Source organism: Gekko japonicus, unplaced genomic scaffold, assembly GCF_001447785.1.
Source record: "Gekko japonicus isolate JY-2015 unplaced genomic scaffold, Gekko_japonicus_V1.1 scaffold661, whole genome shotgun sequence".
NCBI lineage: Eukaryota > Metazoa > Chordata > Lepidosauria > Squamata > Gekkonidae > Gekko > Gekko japonicus.
This window is the reverse complement of record NW_015173694.1, coordinates 749192-769627: the sequence shown is the minus strand read 5'-3', so window position 1 is coordinate 769627 and position 20436 is coordinate 749192. Positions and strand designations below refer to the sequence as shown.

At 47.1% G+C, this 20436-nt stretch overlaps 1 protein-coding gene across 4 annotated transcripts in view; it reads left to right on the top strand.

Annotated features, from left to right (window-relative positions):
• The window catches only part of HDAC5 (histone deacetylase 5), a 196839-nt gene that overhangs the window by 96427 nt on the left and 79976 nt on the right, over positions 1-20436 (top strand). The gene's annotated exons all lie outside the window — the stretch shown is intronic.

The following is a 20436-nucleotide window of genomic DNA, read 5'->3' as shown; positions in this document are numbered from 1 at the left end:
TGTCTTTTCCAGTGACTGTTGTCTTCTCAAATTTGACCAAAGGACAATAGCCTCAGTTCAGTCATTTTAGCTTCTAGGGAGAGTTCAAGGTTGAACTGATCTACAACTAATTTATTTGTCTTTTTGGCAGTCCGTGGTATCAGTAAAACTCTCCTTAAACACTGTGTTTCAAATGAATCAACTTTTTCCTGTCTGCTTTCTTCATTGTAAACCTTGGGTTACATCCTCTCATAGACCAACAATCTGGGTTGTGTGGAAATAGTTCAGTCATTTTAGCTTCTAGGGAGAGTTCAAGGTTGAACTGATCTACAACTAATTTATTTGTCTTTTTGGCAGTCCGTGGTATCAGTAAAACTCTCCTTAAACACTGTGTTTCAAATGAATCAACTTTTTCCTGTCTGCTTTCTTCATTGTAAACCTTGGGTTACATCCTCTCATAGACCAACAATCTGGGTTGTGTGGAAATAACTTTTTTGTTGTTGTTCAGTCGTACAGTCGAGTCCGACTCTTCGCGACCCCATGGACCAGATCACGCCAGGCCTTCTTGTCTTCCGCCGTCCTCTGAAGTTTGCTCAATTTCATGTTCGTTGCATCTATGACACTGTCTAACCATCTCATCCTTTGCCATCCCCGTCTTCTTTGACCTTCAATCTTTCCCAGCATCAGGGTCTTCTCCAGTGAGTGCTCCCTTCTCATTTGGTGGCCAAAGTATTTGAGCTTCAGTTTCATTATCTGGCCTTCCAGGGAACAGTCAGGGTTGATTTCTTTTCGGATTGACTGATTTGATCTTCTTGCAGTCCAAGGGACTCTCAAGAGTCTTCTCCAGCACCATAGCTCAAAAGAATCTATTCTTCGGCGTTCAGCCTTCCTTATAGTCCAACTCTCGCAGCCATACATGACTACTGGGAATACCATTGCTTTGACCATGCGGACTTTTGTTGGCAGGGTGATGTCTCTACTTTTATCATGCTGTTTAGGTTCGCCATCGCTTTCCTCCCAAGAAGCAGGAGTCTTTTAATTTAATGGCTGCTGTCACAGTCTGCGGTGATCTGGGATCCCAGGAACGTGAAGTCTGTCACTACTTCCACAACGTCCCCTTCTATTTGCCAAGGAGTGATGGGGCCGGATGCCATGATCTTAGTTTTTTTGATGTTGAGCTTCAAGCCCACTTTTGCGCTGCGATCTAGGTCAAACCTGAATGGCCTCGTGGTTTTCCCAATTTTTTTCAGTTTAAGTCTGAATTTTGCAATGAGTAGCTCATGATCTGAACCACAGTCAGCTCCAGGTCTTGTTTTAACTCACTGGATAGAGCTTCTCTATCTTTGACTGCAAATTATATAGTCATTCTGATTAGTCAATCTGATTTCGGTGTTGCCCATCTGGTGATGTCCATGTGTAGAGTCGCCTCTTAGTTTGTTGGAAAAGGGTGTTCGCTATGACCAGTGTGTTCTCTTGACAAAACTCTGTTAACCTTTGCCCTGCTTCATTTTGCTTTCCAAGGCCAAATTTGTCTGTTATTCCGGTTACCTTTTGACTTCCTACTTTAGCATTCCAGTCCCCTATGATGATGAGGACATCATTTTTTGGTGTTAGTTCTATGAGGTGTTGCAGGTCTTCATAGAACCGGTCCACTTCAGCCTCTTCTGCATCAGTGGTTGGGGCATAGACTTGGATTACTATGATGTTGAATGGTTTGCCTTGGAATCGGACCGAAATCATTTTGTCATTTTTGAGATTGTATCCCAGTACTGACTTTTGCACTCTCTTGTTGACTATAAAGGCCACACCATTTTTTCTACGAGATTCCTGGCCACAGTAGTAGATATAATGGTCTTCTGAGTTAAATTCGCCCATTCCTGTCCACTTAAGTTCACTGATTCCTAATATATCGATCTTCAGTCGTGCCATCTCATTTTTGACCTCGTCAAGCTTACCTTGATTCATTTCAGGTTCCTATGCAGTATTGTTCTTTGCAGCATCAGACTTTCCTTTCACCATCAGACACATCCACAATTGAGCATCCTTTCGGCTTTGGCCCAGCTGCTTCACTCTTTCTGGGGTTATCTGTACTTGCCCTCTGCTCTTCCTCAGTAGCATATTGGACACCTTCCGACCTGTGGGGCTTGTCTTTCGGTGTCATATCTTTTAGCCTTTTGATACTGTCCGTGGGGTTTGATACTGTCCATGTGTGGAAATAACTTAGCAGTCAAATATACTTCTTGGCTACTTCTGAAGGAGTGATGTAGAAATGTCTCCCTGTCAGGCATTCGTGGTAAAGAACATGTCTTGAGCTACATATGAACCACATTTCAGTTTTCTAAGGCATTTCTTAAGGGTTTTGATACCTTGTGTGTCAGTGAATGTAGCTAGTAAACTGAGTTTGCAATCTGCAAAAGCCACTCCTAAAAATCCCACTAGGGCTGATTCAAACTGAGTTGGGGTAATAGAACTCCCACTGGGCGGCATTCTGTCTTGTTGTGATTTTGCTTCTTCTGTGCTGGAGTTCTGCCCTCTTCTTATGAAGTACGAGCCAAGATCTGAGTTTTGACTGGTTGATGTAAAAATATCCCATGTTTAGACCTCCGTAGATCTGTGTGTCTCAGGCTGTGTGTTAACCAGATTTCAGCTTTGTAGGTCATTTGGAAGCACACTTTTTTATGTCCTCCTTTTTTGAAATTCAAACACGCATCCCATTTGTAGGTTTTACTAGTAAACAGGAACTTCATTCAAGTGTCATGAATAAGCCACCTTCATTGAGATAAGAATAAATCTGCAAGTCCTTGACTTGCCACGATTGTTATTTTTATCAATTTCATTCTGTTTGGAGTACAATAAAATTTTAAAGTTAAGTCCTTGCGTTCTTACCTTTTCCCCTCCCTCTCCCCTTTTGCACCAAGCTGAGATTGAAGACTTCCTGGTTTGCAGCAAACCACAATTTGTTTGCAACAATTCGCAGCTTATTCTTGGACTCATTTAAGTCCTGAGCCACCTATGCGTCAAATTTATTATATTTTGTTAGAGCAGAAGTGCCATAACCATTTTGGGGTAACACTTTTTGGAGGGAGGGATGCTTGTTTTGAGGGAGAGATTTGCAAATATCAGATGTTCATGTTTTTCTAGTAATCAAATGCCATGAACTAGACATATACTGAATTTCAGTTCAGTGGGTTGGTCACCTGTCCGGTCCCCTTCCCTCTCTGGTACCTAGCTGCTAAATTATGCATGGATATATTTATTTATTTACTTCATTTGTACCCCAGCTCTCTCCCCATTGGGGGACCCAGAGTGGCTGATATCATGCTTTGCTGTTCTGTTTTATCCTCACAGCAACCCTATGAAGTAGATTAAATTGAGAGTGTGAGATTGACCCAAGGTCACTCAGTCAGCTTCTATGGTGGAGTGGGGATTCGAACCTGGGTCTCCTGGATCCTAGTCTGATACTTTAGCTGCTACACCACAATGGCTGTGGATACGTGTCTGGTTGCTACTGGAAATCCTCAGTATGTTGCTGCTGCATCAATGTGTGTTAGATCCTTAAGTTTTATGCCACGTTTGATTAATTTTACTGTGATTTTATTCTACTTTACTGTGTTTTTTTAATTTTATTGTGATGTTTATTTTTACAAGCATTTCAGAGCCTTGCAAACACAAAAGTGGGATAGAAATCTAAATGTAAACAAATCCCACCATTGCTGATTAAAGTATGTGAAGGGAGGGAGAAATTCCCACATCCCAGTATGTTGTCCTATGTTTTAATAAGAGTGGTATGCTGTGTTCCAAAGTCAGTATAACATTCTTCAGTTTTAACTACTAGGTCTAAAATATTTCATTTATGACTCTCTTGAGCTATATTAGAACCAAATTTCAGCTCCTTAGCTAACTTTTGGGATAAATTTTGAATTTTCTGCTTTGAGGAAACAATATACATCTGTTGTATTTTCAGATTGCATTGATAATCAGGGTGCTTAGTCTAGATTGGCATAAAATTTCAGGGCTCTAACTCATAAGTATTTCCCAACAAACTTATATGCGTCTGATGGAATGAATTCTGACTGACATAAGCTTATGCCGAAATAAATTCTGTTAGACTCTAAGGTGCCACTGGATTCCTGTTTTATAAGTCTTAAGTATATCTGGCAGAGTTTTTCAGGCCTTTGCTAAGCTGTACAGTAATGTGCCATTGAGCAATCCAAAATGTGACTTTCCATCTTAAATTCAACTCTTAGACGGGGGCTTTTTTTGCCCTGCTTTTTTGCCCTGTTTTATCACCCTTCCAGTGGCATCTTGGTTCATCACTGCTTTAACAGGGTGCTGTACTAGATGGACTGTTGGTTTGATCTAGCACAGTTGCTCTAATGTTCTTATAAGTTTCTAGTCCTCATGGCATGACTATTTGGACATCTCAGAGATGAAAATAGGGACCAATTCTTCAGTATTTGAACCTCTTTTAGCCCAACTATGTATTGCAGAAGGCTTTTTGTATACTTCTTGCTATGTTTATTTGTCCTGCAATAAACTTTTCTGCAATAGCTTAAGAAAAACCCCTTTAGAATGTTTGCTTATTCTTACAATTGTTCTGGTTGAGACATCTTAATAAACATTTTCTGTCTGGGCAAGTGGTTATCGAAAGGGATGAAATGGAAGCAGTTTACTGACTCCAAAAAGGATCAGTCAGCTTAGGTACAGCCCGGTTTGGGATACATGATTTGAAAGCAAAGTGGGTGTTTCTGTTTTTGCTTAAGGATGTGCAGGGGGGAAAAAGTAATTGCCCTACATTGTCATACTTGATAGTTGAAAAGGAACCTCAGCAGTTGCACTGTGTGAAATGGCAGACCTTGCAATTTCTACAGTCTTGTTCACATGTAACACCAAAGTATTGTGGTGCCTAGCCTCAAGTTCATATGCTCCTTCCAGTTTTCACATACTACAGTTCCCTGACTTCACCTGGTTCAGGGAAACAAGAGTTTGCTATTACATTCACATCCGCAAAGTGTTGCTACATTTGCTGTATTTATCACATTTTTATTCCACTCTTTCTCCATTTCATAGTTTACCATGAACAAGGAGTATTGGTGAAGGAATTGGTGTGCAGGAAAGAGTAGGGAGGAGGAAGTATGCAAAACTGATTAAATAGAGCCTCCATGCCTAAAAGCAGAATACCTCTGGATACCGCTTGCTGGAGGGAGCCACAGCAGAGGGAGGGCCTTGGCCTCTGTGCCCTTGTGGGCATCTGCCCATCCACTGCGTGAAACAGGATGCTGAACTGGATGGACCAATGGTCTGATCCAGCAGAGCACAGTCCAGGTGGCCAAAACGTAGTTTGTCTTTACATTTGAACCAGGCCTGTTTGTGCCCCGTAGTCAGGATGCACTTGGGTACCCAGCTGTTAAGGAGGAAGCTGTTATAGAAGGCATCCTCCAAAATCCCCCCAAATGTCAAATTATGGATAGTGATTTTTACTAGGGATGGCTTCGCAGAAAATCAGAGCAGCCCCTGATCAATGAAGATTTTGTTATGGTGATAAAGCAAAGCTTTGGAATGGGCAGACGTGTTTCTGGTAACAGGAGTGACCCTCTTGTTAAGCGTTGTTGGTCTTAAAGGTGCCACTGGAGTAAAACTTTGTTGTATTGCTTCAGACCAGCATGGCTACCCAGCTGAATCTATTGTTTTTCCAGTGGCTTTTCTTAGCCCATCTCTCTGCAGTTTTCTCCTACAGTAAGGATCAGAAATGGACAGCCATTGGGCCAGATTTCTTGAGGGACCTCTTCTATCTCCTCACCCCCCACCCAGTTGCTGACTCCGAGTCAAAAGGAACTGTTGGGACAATCTCTGGTTACAGGATCTTTTGGGCAGGCCTCTGTGAGGTGCTGAAGCCCTGACTAGAGTTGCCAACAGGCCTGTAGAAGAATGTCCCTTTAATAGAATCTTAGTGTGCGGAATTCGGCAGCTCTTCACGTCATGGAGGTAAATAATATTCTCCCCTGAATCTTCAGTGGAGCAGTATGGGCTGGCTTAGGAGAGTCTGTACCCCAGGAGGGCTCCCCCTCCAGCCTGCTGCTCCCTCCTTCGCCCCGGCAGCCCTCCTCCCAGAGGTCCCAAGCGGAGTTGTGCATTTTCTGGGGAAAATGCACAAGCTAAACCCATGGCTTGGATAGACGGGAAGATTAGAGAAGCCATCTCACAAGCCATGCCTAGGGCTCATAGGTCACGCAGCAGGCAAAAACGTAGTTCCTCATCAAGCAGTGCATCAGGTAATAGGGAGATGAACTGAGCTACTCACTCCCCCCCATGCAAGAGGCTGGAGCAGAGAGATTCAAGCTCGTGGCTGGGGGATGAGGATCAGGACTCAGTGGAATCTGATTTGTCCTTACATAAGGAGGGGGGGGAGTTATCTGATGAAGAGGACCCCATAGTCACTACTGTGCAGAATTGCCTTTTCTGGCCAGAGGTCTTCCAGAAGATCCTCTCCAAAGTCTTGCACATCCTGGAAATTCCAGTTAGCAACCAGTGAACAGAAAAGCTGGACCCAAAGTATCCAAAGGGTTCCACCAGGAGTTTCCCACCAGAGGGGGCACTCCCCCTTGGGATCCCCTTCCCCGCAGTGTTTGAGAGGGTGGTGCAGTCTGAGTGGGAAGCCGCAGCCAGGCCAAAGTCAAATCATCACATTATTTTGAAGTTCTGCTCTCTGGTACCAGACACTGCTGAGCTCTTCAAGCTCCCTTCGGTTGACGATCCTGTGGCTAGCCTGTGCTCCACCTCAGTCCTGCCAGCAGATGCAGATGGGCTGCCCAGAGACTCTTGTGACAGAAAAATCAAGCAGGCCCTGCGGAAGAACTTCGAGTCCCCCCTCAACAGCCTTAATGGCGTCCGCCACATACTCATTGTTTGCCAGAGTGGCTTACTCATGGGCTTCAGGCTTTTCCGCTGCTGATAGCAATGTACCTAAAGGGCTGAAAGATGACCTGAAAAAGATTGCTTTAGCATCAGCCTTCTCAGCAGATGCCTCCTTGGTTGCCATCCAACTGTCTGCCATGGCCATGGCAACGAACATAACCGGTAGGCGAAATACGTGGCTTCATAACTGGGAAGTGGATCCATCCACATGGGCAAAGGTGGCCAGCATACCCTTTATTACTTATTTATTATTTATTACTTTCGCCTTACTATCCCGCTCTAATCCCCGAAGGGGTCTCTGAGCGGCTATACAGCTATCCATTATCCCTAAGGCCACAATTCATCAGGGGTGGGGACATCCCTACCAGCACCCAGTGGAGGGGGGGGGTTCTTTCCTCGGGTCGGCTTCTTTCCGTTGTCTTTCAGCTGCGGCTTCTGGCTCCTCTCTTTTCTGGCGGTCCTCTTTTCGCGGCGGATCGGTAGGCCCCTCTGGCGTGCGGCATGCTTGGCACGGTCCTGGCTCTGTCCTTTACGGCTCCGCCCGCCTGCGCCGCCACGCTCACACGTTGTCCTGGCTCCGCCTTCTCCGCTGCCGTCAGGTTCGCCACTGATGTATTCCGGACGCCATTTTTCCGCTCGCTGCTGCCGCCGCCGTTCACCTTCCGCCGAGACCAGCCCTCCAACGACCCCCGGAATGGGGGAGGGTGCCACGGTGGGTATCACGGTGGGTAGCAAGCCCATAAAATGAACCCAAGCATTCTTCAGGATTCCAGAAGCCCAGACTGTCCAAGAGGAGATGGCACCCCAAGCAGTCGGGGGCAACAGTGCTCCCTTCACCAGAACCCCAGGACAGAATCAGAAAGGCCCCCAAAAGAGTTTGTCTGTGTGACTATGGACAGACTCCAGAGCACACAAAGACTGGGGGTTGGCTCCGAATGTTTTCAACCCACTGGGAATCCACTGTAGGTGACAAGTGGGTGCTAGACACAGTGAAGAATGGCTACTCTCTAGAACTCTGTTCAGTTCCTCCCAACCGATTTCTACAGGTACCAAGGAGCCGGTGTCCCCAGAAGCACCTTCTTCACTTCAACGTGATACAATACCTTGTGTAGATAGGAGTGATAGAGCCTGTGCCAGAGGCCCAACAGGCCTTAGGGTGTTGTTCTGTCTTTTTCATCATCCTGAAGTCTGCTGGAGCTGAGGGCGATCAGGCTGGGCTGTTGGCCTTCTGGGATATTCTGACAGGACACCATGTCCTAGTTCACATGGACAATATGACGGCAAAGTCCTGTGTCAGCTGCAGGGGGGCACCAGATCCCGATCTCTTCATGCAGAAGCGAAGTTGATGCTTCAATGGGCAGAGGCTCGTCTGAAGTCGATCAAGGTGGTGCACATGGAAGGACACACCAATATGGGGGTGGATTGGCTCAGCAGCAGGGTGCTGGATCAAATGGAGTGAATGCTGAACAAGGCGACCTTCCACAGATACGTGACAGATTTGGAGAGATGGCTGTGGACCTCTTTGCAACGGAACAGAACTGCCAGGTGCCAAGGTTCATCTCAAAGACAAGATCTCAAAGACAAGATCTCTACCATGGGGTAGACATTCTGAGCTGTGAGTGACCAGATCGCCTGTTCTATGCTTTGCCCCCCATGCAGGTAATACAGAGGGTGATTCAGAGAATCATAGATCTTCAGGCAGAGATGGTTCTGGAAGCTCACCCCCCCCCCAGGGCATGGTTTCAGGACCTGATGAGACTATTGGTCATGAACCTATGGTGGCTACCAATCAGGGAGGACCTTCTTTCACAGGCGTCCCTTCTATACCCACAGCCCGAGCTACTGAACCTCATAACGTGGAGGTTGAGCGGTCACTATTCAAGGACAGGGTCATTGACACCTTAGTAGCCTCTAGGAAAGGGTCCACCAACAGGGTGTATAATAAACCCTGGCAGGTGTTCCAAACTTGGTTCTTGGGTAAAAGGGTTGAGCCCTTAATGCCAAGGTTGGAGACTTGCTGTCCTTTCTGCAGGAAGGGCTGGAGAAAAGGCCTCAGCACCAGTACTCTTAGAAGACAGGTAGCAGCTATATCAGCAGCTAGAGGAACCAAGAAGGGGAAGTCCCTGTCCCAACATCCCCATGTGAAGAGGTTTTTGAGGGGTACTGCCTTGATCAATCCCTCCCAGGCTCATGGTTTTCCCATGTGGAACTTCAACATAGTTCTCAGGGCCCTAACTAGGTCACCCTTTGAGCCCATGGCTATGTGCCCTCCTAAAGAGCTCACACTATCTTTCTGATAGACATCACCTCTGCTAGGAGGGTATCAGAGCTTAGAGCTCTCTCAGTGGACGAGGAGCTCTGTATTTTTCGTAATGACAGAGTGGTACTGGCACAGTCCTGGCCTTTGTCCCAAAAGTAAACTTCACTTTCCATAGGTCGGAGGATATAGTTCTACCTTCCTTTTGTCCTAATCCTAAGCACACCCAGAAAAAGGAGTGGCACTGCTTGGACGTGAGGAGGGCTTTGAGTTTCTATTTGGACAGAACTAAAGCATTTTGAAAGTGACTCTTGGTTTCTTTCAGAAAGTCATCCCTGGGACACAAGGTCTCCACCTCCACCATTAGTAGGTGGGCTACAGGATGGATAATTCTTGCCTACAAGTCCGCAGGCCTAGTTCTGCCTTCAGCAATCACGGCACACTCCCTCAGAGGGGCGGCAACCTCAGCAGCATATAGAGCCTTTCCCTCCTTGGAGGTCATCTGCAAGGCTGCCACCTGGAGCTCCGTTCACTCGGTCACTAGGCACTACAGAATTGACAAGCTGGCCTTGGCAGAGGCCGCTTTTGGAAGGGGAGGGTTCTACATCATGCTGTCTCAGTCTAGGAACCTGTCCCCCATCCCCCCCAGGCCAAACTGCTTTTCCATGTCCCGGAGGTACAGACTGCCTCACCAGAGGACCACTGGAGAACGGAAGGTTTGTTTCACTAACCGTGAATCTTTCTTCTCGGTGGTCCAGAGGTAGGGCAGTCTATTCCCTCCTGAGGGTAATTGGTAGGACAGTTCCTATCACTGTGGGGGCATGCTGTATATTTATGATAATGACCCTCCCCTTCACTTTGCCTGGTAAGACTCCGGGGGGAGTGCTGAAGGTTCGAATTAGTTTTAGTTTGTTAGTATTAGGTATCTTCAAAGCACACAATGTGACAGAGAGGTCACGGTGGTGACGGGTCTTCGCTTCTGGGACAGGGGTCTCTTCTTGCTTCAGGACAACCATGGAGAAGCCCCTCCCCTACAGGGACTGCAAAAAAAGAAGTGGTGACCCTGTCCGCCTGGAGGAGGAGCTTCTTCCTGTAGGTACAGACTGCCCCATCTGAGAAGGAAGATTCACAGCAAGTGAGACAAATCTTCTGTTTCCTGGTAAATTACATCCAATTTAAACCCTGTTATAAGGACAAGAGATTTTTTTTCTCCTGGCCTGTTTGGCAACCATCTCTGGGACTGGCTATTGTTTTGCATATTTTAGCAGTACAGGAAAGGCACACTGCACATCCTCAAAGATGAGCTTTTAAAAATCTATGTCTATATTGCTTCCTTTGTTCTGGGGCCAAGCTCTTTGAAAACAAGTATTGTGGTTAAATATCGACAAGATGGTTCTTTCTTCATGCACGCGGCCAGGCTCATTTACTTGTGGTCCAGATTTCACAGGCTGAATTGCTGGAGTGGGCTTGGCCCAGGTGGGACAGCAAGAAAGAGAATGTGTGAGCTGAGCAGGCCCACAAAATGGTCTGAAGAACATTGGTAAGGTTTTTTGAAAAACAATTTAAGCTAAACAGAACTCGTTCTTCTGTCCCCCTATTCAACTCTGATCTCCCTAGATGAATGGGTGAGGTACAGATAAACAGCGGCAGCCTCAAGATCCTTTCCAATTCTTTCTTGAGACGGTCAGTGACACATTCAGTTTCAGTCAAAGACTGCAGGCATCGGTCTTTCTCGCCAGCATGTTCCTATCACTCCAGCACACACTCCAGCAGTAATGGGAGGGAGACTGGCTGCATTAGTATTCTGGGCGTCCTTCTCTCCTTTCCATCCCCTGAATCATCCTTCCCCCGTCCCACACCGCCCCCAACTTCCTGTTTGGATTAAGAACAGGTTGTTCATTCAACTGTGCAGGGCCCCTCGCTCGCATACAAATTATACTGCGTCTGCGAGACCGTTACTCACAACTGCAGAGGGGTTCATTCAGGAAAGACACCTGCTGCAATGCTGGATACAATTGTTGGTCGATGGGGGATGGAGAGCAAAGTAGGAAGCGATTCTGATATATTCTCCCCCACTGCCACCACCCCCACTCCCGTTACCCACCCCCTTCTTTGCTCCCTGCAAGATTTCAAAAAGATCCTCCCCATCTTCCTTTCAAGCCTGCATCATTCTTATTCTGTTGAGAGATTATCCTGCCAGGAATGCAAGTGGATTCAACCAAAGGCAGTCTGCAAGAGATGCTCAAATGTAGGAGAGAGGCCCATTTCCCCCCCTATTTTGCTTGGTTTGTTTGGAGTGACCTTGAAAAGACAGTGCAGGCTCAGAGTTCCGCCTGTCTGAAAGATTTAATTTGAGCAGGAGCTCAGAAGAACATAAGAACATAAGAGAAGCCATGTTAGATCAGGCCAATGGCCCATCCAGTCCACACTCTGTGTCACACAGTGTCCCAAACCCAGGTGTCATCAGGAGGTCCACCAGTGGGGCCAGAACTCCAGAAGCCTTCCCACTGTTGCACCCCAAGCACCAAGAATTTAGAGCATCAGTGCCCCAGACATAGTGTTTTATCTAGGGTTGCCAGGTCTTGTACTCTTGCCAGTGGGAGGTGGGAGAGAGTTTTCTGAGAGTGGGGGGCGGGGCGATGTCACCACGAGTAACGTCCCCACTGCGATGACATCAGCAAGAAGTGACGTCATCATGCTGGGGACATCGCATGGTGACATTCTGGTATTTTGGGCAAAACACATGGAATTCACTGCCACAGGAGGTGGCGGCTACAAGCATGGTCGGCTTCAAGAGGGAATTAGATATGGAGCAGAGGTCCATCAGTGGCTATTAGCCACAAGGTATAGATAGGAACTCTCAGTCTGGGGCAAGTGATGCTCTCTATTCTTGGTGCTTGGGGGGGGGGCAACAGTGGGAGCGTTTCTAGTGTCCTGGCCCCACTGGTGGACCTCCTGATGGCACCTGGTATTTTTGGCCACTGTGTGGACTGGATGGGCCATTGGCCTGGTCCAACATTGACTTCTCTTATGTTCTTACGTTCTCTTATGTTCTTTTGCTCCAAATGCCAGAGTGTTGCTGAATGATGTTCCTGGCTTGATGATGTCACTTCTGTGTGACATCATCATGCTGGAGACATCGCACTGAGTTGTGGCAGTTGGGGGCAGGGCTTCCCCCTGCTGGCCAGCTGGCTGGTGGCAGGCAAGAGCCAGTGAAATTGGGGGATCCCCTGCTCTCACCTGGGGGCTGGCAATCCTAGTTCTATCTATACCTTGTGGCTAATGAGCTTGGTCTCAGAACTGGAGCTGTCAGCCTTAGATTGCATTAAGTAATAATCAGCAATGCCTCTGAGCATATGTAGAGTGCCACACTGTCAACCACAGCTCTCTCCCACACAGGGTAGGTTAAAGGGAATCTCCTCCCCCCAACAGGTATGTGGCTTCTAGGCAGCCATCAGTAAAGGGAAGATATTTCACACATGCTCAGTTGCATTTGTTTGTTGTTGCTTCAAACATTTAGGATTGTAAGTGGCTCCATGCTCTCAGGATGGCTCAAAGAAAATCTCCCTTATAAATAAAAGCCGAATGGTGGTGGCACTTCTCTAGAACATTCCACACGCTCCAAAATCAGTTCGCTCTCTGATCTGTCATTCAGAGGATCTTCCTATCCACTGGCTGCTTTGCCTGAGTCCTGCCTCCAACATTCTAAACATTTTGCTAATCCTCTCCCCCTCATAGCCAGTCAGAACACAGAGGTTATTTGCATTGGCCTCTGCCTCCGAACACAGGTCGTTTGCATATGCGACTTGATTGGCTTTTGCCTCTAACATCCTAAACAGTTTTGCTGTTCTGAGGTAAAATGTGTCCAATCTCCAGGTGAGGGCTGGAGATCACTCAGAATTACAACTGCTTTCCAGATGGCAGAGATCAGTTCCCCTGGATAAAATGGTGGGCATATCCTTATATGCTGCTGAGGTGGCCCCTGTATGACAGCCAATGTGATGCAGCAGTCAGGACTTCAGAGCACGGGAGAGGCTGCAGGTGTGTGTGGGGTGGAAAGCTGAAGAGTGAGGGGGAAATAAAGGTAGGTTGATGATTGACTGGGCAGGAGATAGGGTTGCCAACTCCAGGTGGGAAATTCCTGGAGATGTGAGGGATGGAGCCTGGAGAGGGTGAGGTTTCAGGAGGCATGGGACCTCGGACAGGTACAAAGCCATAGACTCCACCCTCCAAACCAACTATTCCCTTCTGGGGAACCATCATTGCCAATCTCCAGGTGAGGGCTGGAGATCACTCAAAATTACAACTGTTCTTTAGGTAGCAGAGATCAGTTCCTCTGGAGAAAATGGTGGACTCAGTGTCCTTATACCCTGCTGAGGTCGCCACAGCAAATTGACACTGAGTGTCCAAGGCCGGGGCACCCGCCCAGAGCCTCTTTCTAGAGGCCGTTGTATTTATTTCCACAACGGGTCTTTTTCCCAGTAGTGACATAATACCTTTCAGATAACAAGTGAAGGAGCTTACCATTTTGAACTGCAGAAAGAAGGGCTTGAACCACAGACTTGTTAACCAAATCTATGAAAGCCTCCCAGGCAAAGATAGGTGGCCTTTAAATTGCAGAGTTTGGTGAAGTTAAGGAAGTCTTCTGGATGGCCCATTAGAGAACAGAAAATTAGGGTTTGGCTTAGGGCTGCCAAGTGAGGGCGGGTGGCGGGTAAACCCCCGCTTTGGAGGCCGGATTTCCGCCGCTGCGGAATCGGGCCCCGGGGGGAACTCCGCCCCCCGAAGCGCAGTGTGGCTGCGTCACCAGAGGTAGCGCAACCATGTCAATCACGTTGGGGGCATGCTGGCGGCGCGCGCATCAGAGGAGAGCTCCCGGAGCCTGGTGACGATCCCCCGCCGGTAAGAAGATTCGACTTGGCAACCCTAGTTTGACTCTACCAACAAAATCTGGAGGAGAGGGTAAAATGAATGCTGATGGTGGTATCAAATTATTTTAACCTGCCTGCATCTTCTGAGTGTGTTACACACATGGCTCACTTTGGGATGCTGCCATAACAATTCTGCTACTAGAGCGAGCTGACAGAGGCCTCATGAGCAAGTTTTGGTGAATGCTCTTCACCACTTGGCTTCTGCATGTCCAACTCCTTATCTTGACAAAAACTTTCCAGGATATTTTGCCAGCTGGATACGTTCAAACTAGTCACTGTTCATCTTTGTTAGTCTGTCTCTAAATCCAGTCTGCTTGTTGTGAGGCCAGGTCATTCATCTGTCACAGGTCAGACCACAGGCCCCTATGTTTGTGGCCTGCAGAGGGATGCCTGTTTTCACTGTAGTCGGGTGCTTACTGAAGAAACAGTGAAACAGGTAAGCAAAGCCAAGGTATACTTGGGTGGTTGGTGCTGGGGTCTAGTTAGAGATTATCTGAATCACTAAAAGACTCAAAAGAAGCACAGAAGAGAATGCGTCTTTGGAGTAGCCCTGCCCTGAGTTGTATGAGGTTGGATTTTGGGTGTGAAAGCTTCCATTTGGGGACCAGGTTGCTGGGTTGTAAAGGTTCATTTTTGAAAATCCATTATTCCTCGATTATTGGTTTGCACTTTTTCACAGCCATTATTTTCCTAATCAGCTGCATGCTTTCCTGCTATTTTTTAAAATTTGAATGGGCTTCTTCACTGTGCGATCCCAGCCAATCAGGGAGCATAATGCTGACCATGTTGGTGTCACAGTACCAGGGAGCCAGTCAGCTTTGACTACAGGACAGTGTCATTGAGAACTAGTGAAGCCCTCCCATTACATGCACTGTGAATGGGGTGGGTGGATGAAGGATGCATTCACGTTGCCTGGCAACTGGGTCTGTGTTCCCTATCTTACCATGCTGCGTTAGGCCCACCAGTCTGGTTGTCTTAGCAACGGTGTGTGTGTGTGTGTGTGGGGGGGCATACCTTCTTCCTACCTTCTTCCCACCCAGCAGGTTTGTACTGTTATGCAAAGGGATGTATATAAAATCACAGAAAAAAAAGGAGGCAAGGTTCAGAGGAGGTGAAAATGATTTTTGTTTGATTACCCCCCCCCCCCCCCCGGACTAGTTCAGAGTATCTTTCCACATATAGAATATCTTGCACTGCAGGTAAGGGCTTCCATGGAGAAGACGGTTTGAACCTTAAAAACTTTAACTTTAGAAAGAAAACACAGTTCCCAGTTAGCTGTCAGAACTTGCCTACAGTTCTGGGTAAATCAGCGCCGGCTCCCCATCCCTGCACAGCTTGCTAATTGAAAATAACCATGGTGATTGAGTTAATGCACGATGTTTCATGGTACGTGATGGATGTAATTACAAGCAGCCGGTCTAGCTTTTTTAACTGGGCCCATCCTTCATAGTGGGGGTAAAGACATTCTATAAAACCGTTTAGCTTTTTTTTTTTAATGGCCTGTCACATAAATGCTAATATTTCACAGCTGCTTTGCAGGAAGATTCTTCTCAAACATGAATATTTCTGCTCTTTAGGAGTAAACCCTTATTCAATACCAGCTTGAGGCCTACCTTTTTTCTCCCCACCCCCACCTGTCAGTGTTGTCAACTTCCTTCTTATTTTGCTTTCTAGGTTAGGCTAGAAATCGAAAGAATTCTTTTTTAAAAGTGAGAACAAGCCTGTCCTTATTCTCCGGAGATAGATGCAGGTGGTCAGCCATGTTGGTCTGAAACAGTAGAGCAAATTTAGAGTCCAGTGGCCCCTTTAAGACCAATGAAGGTTGATTCAAGGTATGAGCTTTTGTGTGCATGCACACTTTCCCAAATGCATTGGAATGGTAGGTAAGGTTCAAACTTATAAGGGACTGAACAGCAAATTAACATGTAACATGATGATGTTTAAGATATGCAAAGTCAAAAAACTAAGGTTGACCTTATGTAAGTTTGAACCTTACCTACCATTTCAATGTATTTGAAAAAGTGCGCACGCGCACGAAAGCTCATACCTTGAATAAACCTTTGTTGGTCTTAAAGGTGCCACTGGGCTCTCAATTTGTTCTTGATCTCTGGGTTTCCTTTCTCCTTCCACTGCTTTTTCCTGGTTCAGCCCCTCTCACCTCTTGGTTGACTGCTTCTCTTTTCTCTCCCCTCTTTGCTCCCAGCAGCTGTTGTTTAGCTGCCTCTATTATTAGCTCTTTGTCGTCTTTTGTGGCTCCCCCCCCCCTTACAACAGAACCTAGAAGGGAGGGGGGGATTTGCCTAGTGGGGTGGTTTATCAGCTGCTCACACCGTACCAGGGCTTCTTACTGGGATACTCCTTTCTTTTTGGCCCTTAGTGGGCTGCTTGCTCTGTTTCGGAGGGGGGGGTCCCATCTCATGCACGCCCCTCAACAAAACCACGCACGTGTGACTTAATAAAAACGGCACATGGTTTTTTACAACAGCCTCCTGAGTGAAAGCAGAGAGGTACGCATCTGATGAGTCACTGAACGGCCTAGTTCATTCACAGCATGCCAAAACGGCTGCTGGTGACTCAGCTCTGTTTCCTGGAACAGAGAGACGGGGGTGGATTTGGTGGAGAGAAAAGGGTCTGTGCAACCAAGGACGCACATGGGTTTGAAAGCGTTCCGATGCTGGGCCTTTGCCCAAAGTATCGGAGGGTGTGACAGAAGGTTGCTTGTTTCCCCCATCGGAGGTGCTGAGTTCCAAGCTGCACTGTCCATTTGGAAAGCCCTTCCTTTGAATCCCAGATTATTGTGGTTCGGCTGTCATGGAAAGGCACTCTTGTGTATGCTCAGAGGTGCTCTCTTTAGCAAAGCTGAAATGGAATCAGGTTCCAAGGCTAAGCCTGCACATGTACTAACTCACGTAAAGACATCTACTTGACGTTGTGGCTCCTGACTGGAAAACTAGGAGCACATCTATATGGGGCGCATTCTGGAGATTTCTTGTTCTCGCCTGTGGTTCCCACAGTCCAGAGGTGTCACCTGTGCAGGCCTCTGCCTGACCTCATAACATGAGGATGTGATTGTGCATCATGTTACAACCTTGCCTCTATGTAGCTGGCTTCTGTGCCATAATTACAAGAGTATCCTGGAGGCAATCTAGAGCTGGAAGGGACCCCAGTGGTCATGGAGTCCAAACCCCTGAAAAATGCAGGAAATTCATAGCTCCCCCCCCCCCCCCCCCCAGCGAGCCCTGCTTTATGCCCAGAGGAAGGCAAAAAACCTCGATCCCTTGGCCAAATCTAGCCTGGATGAAAGTTCCTTTCTGATCCCAAAGTGGAGATTGGCATTATTGTGGGCATAAAACAAAAGGGCCACAAGAGCCCAGCACTGGCTCATCCCTGCTCTCCTTCACACGAGGAAAACAATGTGACTTTCCCAGCAGGCACATCCTTTACCACAGTGCCCAATTAGGTGCAGAGTTGAAACATGCAAGCTTATGCTAGAATCTGAAAGCAGTCCTGTATGGCCCTTGCAACGGCCCAGATGCTCACAAATGGGTTCTTGTGGCTGCGTGGGACCAGACTGTCCTCCTTTGTGGGAAATCCCTATACTTGGGAGAAGCCCACGCAGCATAGGAATGCTGTGTAAAGAAGCTATATGGGAGTGGCAGTCTTGTCTTGGTTGAGCAGCTCCAGGTGTATTGGCTGGGCAGCTGAGCGTTTGATTAGCTGGGTGCAAAAGAAAAATCGGGGCAATGTTTCATTTGTAAAAGGGAGAACACTTCAGAATCCGATTGAGATGTTGGAGGGGGGTTGTTTGAGGAGGTGTCATGGCTTCCCGGCTTGCTTGGTGTCTGCATTATCAGTGCTTCCACACACAGAGGCCCTTTGGCACCCGTCTGTAGCTGCTAAGTGGCAAAGTGCTCCACTGAAAAGAGGGATAGCAGACTGCTGTGCAGCCCAGTGATGAGCATAATTGATCGAAGAATGGACCTTATTTGAAAACCTGCTTGGTCCCTAGAGTCGACCAGACCAGACCGTTGAACCTTTATGTCCTCCGGTTTGGTTGCAAAAGGGAATACCTTTATGCATAAAGCTGTACAGCTCTGTTAACCGGGGAGGATTTGCTTTATTGCCTTTCTTTCTGGAATGTGCATTTTTTTTCTTTTGCAAAGCGTTCTGTCCTTAGCCAATTCTCTTTTAGAGGAATTTGTGCCATCATTTTAAAGTCCACCGTCAGGCAGCATACTTGTGAGGAACACAGCCTCGTGGCTTAAATCCCAAAGACCCGTAACTTTGGAAAGCTGTCCGGCTTCATACATCTGTTCTGCTCCCCCAGATCGCTTGCTTGGAAAACCTCCAGCAGCTGGTTGGCTGAACATCAGGGGAATTAAAAAGACATGCATCCATTTGCAGATCAGATTTTTGTGTGTCTTCAGGTTGCCTTTCTCATTCAGTCTTTGGGAATGTGATGGAGACAGAAAGGAGGATGAGAGGCATTTCCGAGGCTGCCCATCTCTATATAGTTTATAGTGCATTCCTCAACACGTTTACTCAGAAATAAGCCCCATTGAATTCAGTGAGGCTTATTCCCTAATGTGAGTGTTAAAGACTGGGGCTGTGGTTCTGTGGCAGAGAATCTGCTTGGCATTCTTGGCTTCAGGTTCAATCCCTGGCAAATCCAGTTAGAAGGATCTGGCAGTAGGTGATGTGAAAGACTTCAGCCTGAGACTCTGGCAAGCCGCTGCCGGTCTGAGTAGACCTTGATGGACCGATGGCCTGATTCAGTATAAGGCAGCTTCATGTGCGTGATTGCAGGTCTGGGTTTGGTCTGCACGTGTTGGAGCATGAGGTGGTAGCAGGGCCGGCCCCAGCTTATTTTGCACCCTAGGCGAGGATCCCTTCTGGTGTCCCCCTCCCCATGCACCCACCAATTTTCAAAAATAAATGCATTTTAGGAAGAATGAAAAACACAAATAATCAAGAAACTCCCAGAGTACGGGGCCGGGTGCAGCTTGGCGCCCCTAAGGGCCGGCCTGCTCTAGGCGATTGCCTAGTTTGCCTAGTGAGTGAGCCGGCCCTGGATGGTAGAGTAATAGAAGGGACTGCTTCAGAGCACAAGTGAGGAATTACGTTTTTCAGTATTCTCCCACATCAGTTGTTCCCAGGAGGTGGAGAACTAGCATCACACGAGAAGGGCTTGGCTGGGAGCCTTTCTCCCTGATGTGCTGACTTGTTCATTCACAGGGAGTTTTTTTTCTGGCACAGACAAGCGTTAAAAATTTAAGCTTGCCTTCTGTAGTGGCCCAGCCCCTTTTGTTACCTCAGAATCTCACCACCTCTCTTCTGCTCTGTCCCTTTAAAATATTTATGTCCTGCCTTATCTTTGCAAGCTCCAGGCAGCTAACAACACAACTCCCAAGTTGGAAGGACACAGAACACAACAGTCCAATTAACAAATTTAAGAACCCCCCCCAAATGTTCCAGCAAATGTGCTTCTTTTGGGTTAGAGCCTGCTGCCCCCAAATTTTATTTCTGTCCACACATGCATTCATCCCAATACCCCAAATGGGTACTGAAGGCTCAATTTCAGGTTTCTCCGAATTGGAAATTGGCTTAAATGCCCTTCATGTGACTTCATCAGGTGCCAGAAGTAATCTGGAAAAGCAGACACAGAATTTCCAGACTTAATTGAACACTAAACTCTCTTTGCATGGGATTTCTCTGTTCTGCAACGTGTCTAGTGAACTTGCAAAAACTAGTACATCCAAGTGTCCATTCAGGGGTTAAAGTCTCTGACAGGATTTAAATTGTATTATCGCCATCTGCTGATTAAGGTATAGAGCCGAATTTTAATTTTTACTGTTTTATGTTTTAATCTTTTAAATTGTTATATTCATATGCTATGAGCTGCCCTGAGCCCACTTGCAGGGTAGGGTGGGATATAAATAAAATAAATATTCCTTTAAAAAACCTCTTGGCATTAAGTGTAGACGTGCACTCTTTTTGATGGTGGGTGGTATCTCCGTATTCCAAAAATAAGCATACCAGGTTTCTCAGTTTTATGCCTGACGAAGAGCACCGCAAAGACAGACCTGGGTGCTGGATTTGGGGAGACGCCGAGGAAGATGCCCTCCTGTGTTGGCCCCCAGCTGAAAACACTGTTCCCTTGTATGGATATGTACACATGCACATATGCACAGATGCATATTGTCCTATAAGTCCTGTTACAGCTGGGTAGGGCTTAAAGGCATGTGAAAGGTTTGGCTTCTTCAGGCGCTATTCCCCGCAGCAAGTGAAAGTTTGCCTCAGAGGCCCCTGCAGTGTTGCAAGGTTGTCCTGGGAGAATCTCCTGTTCTCTGGTTG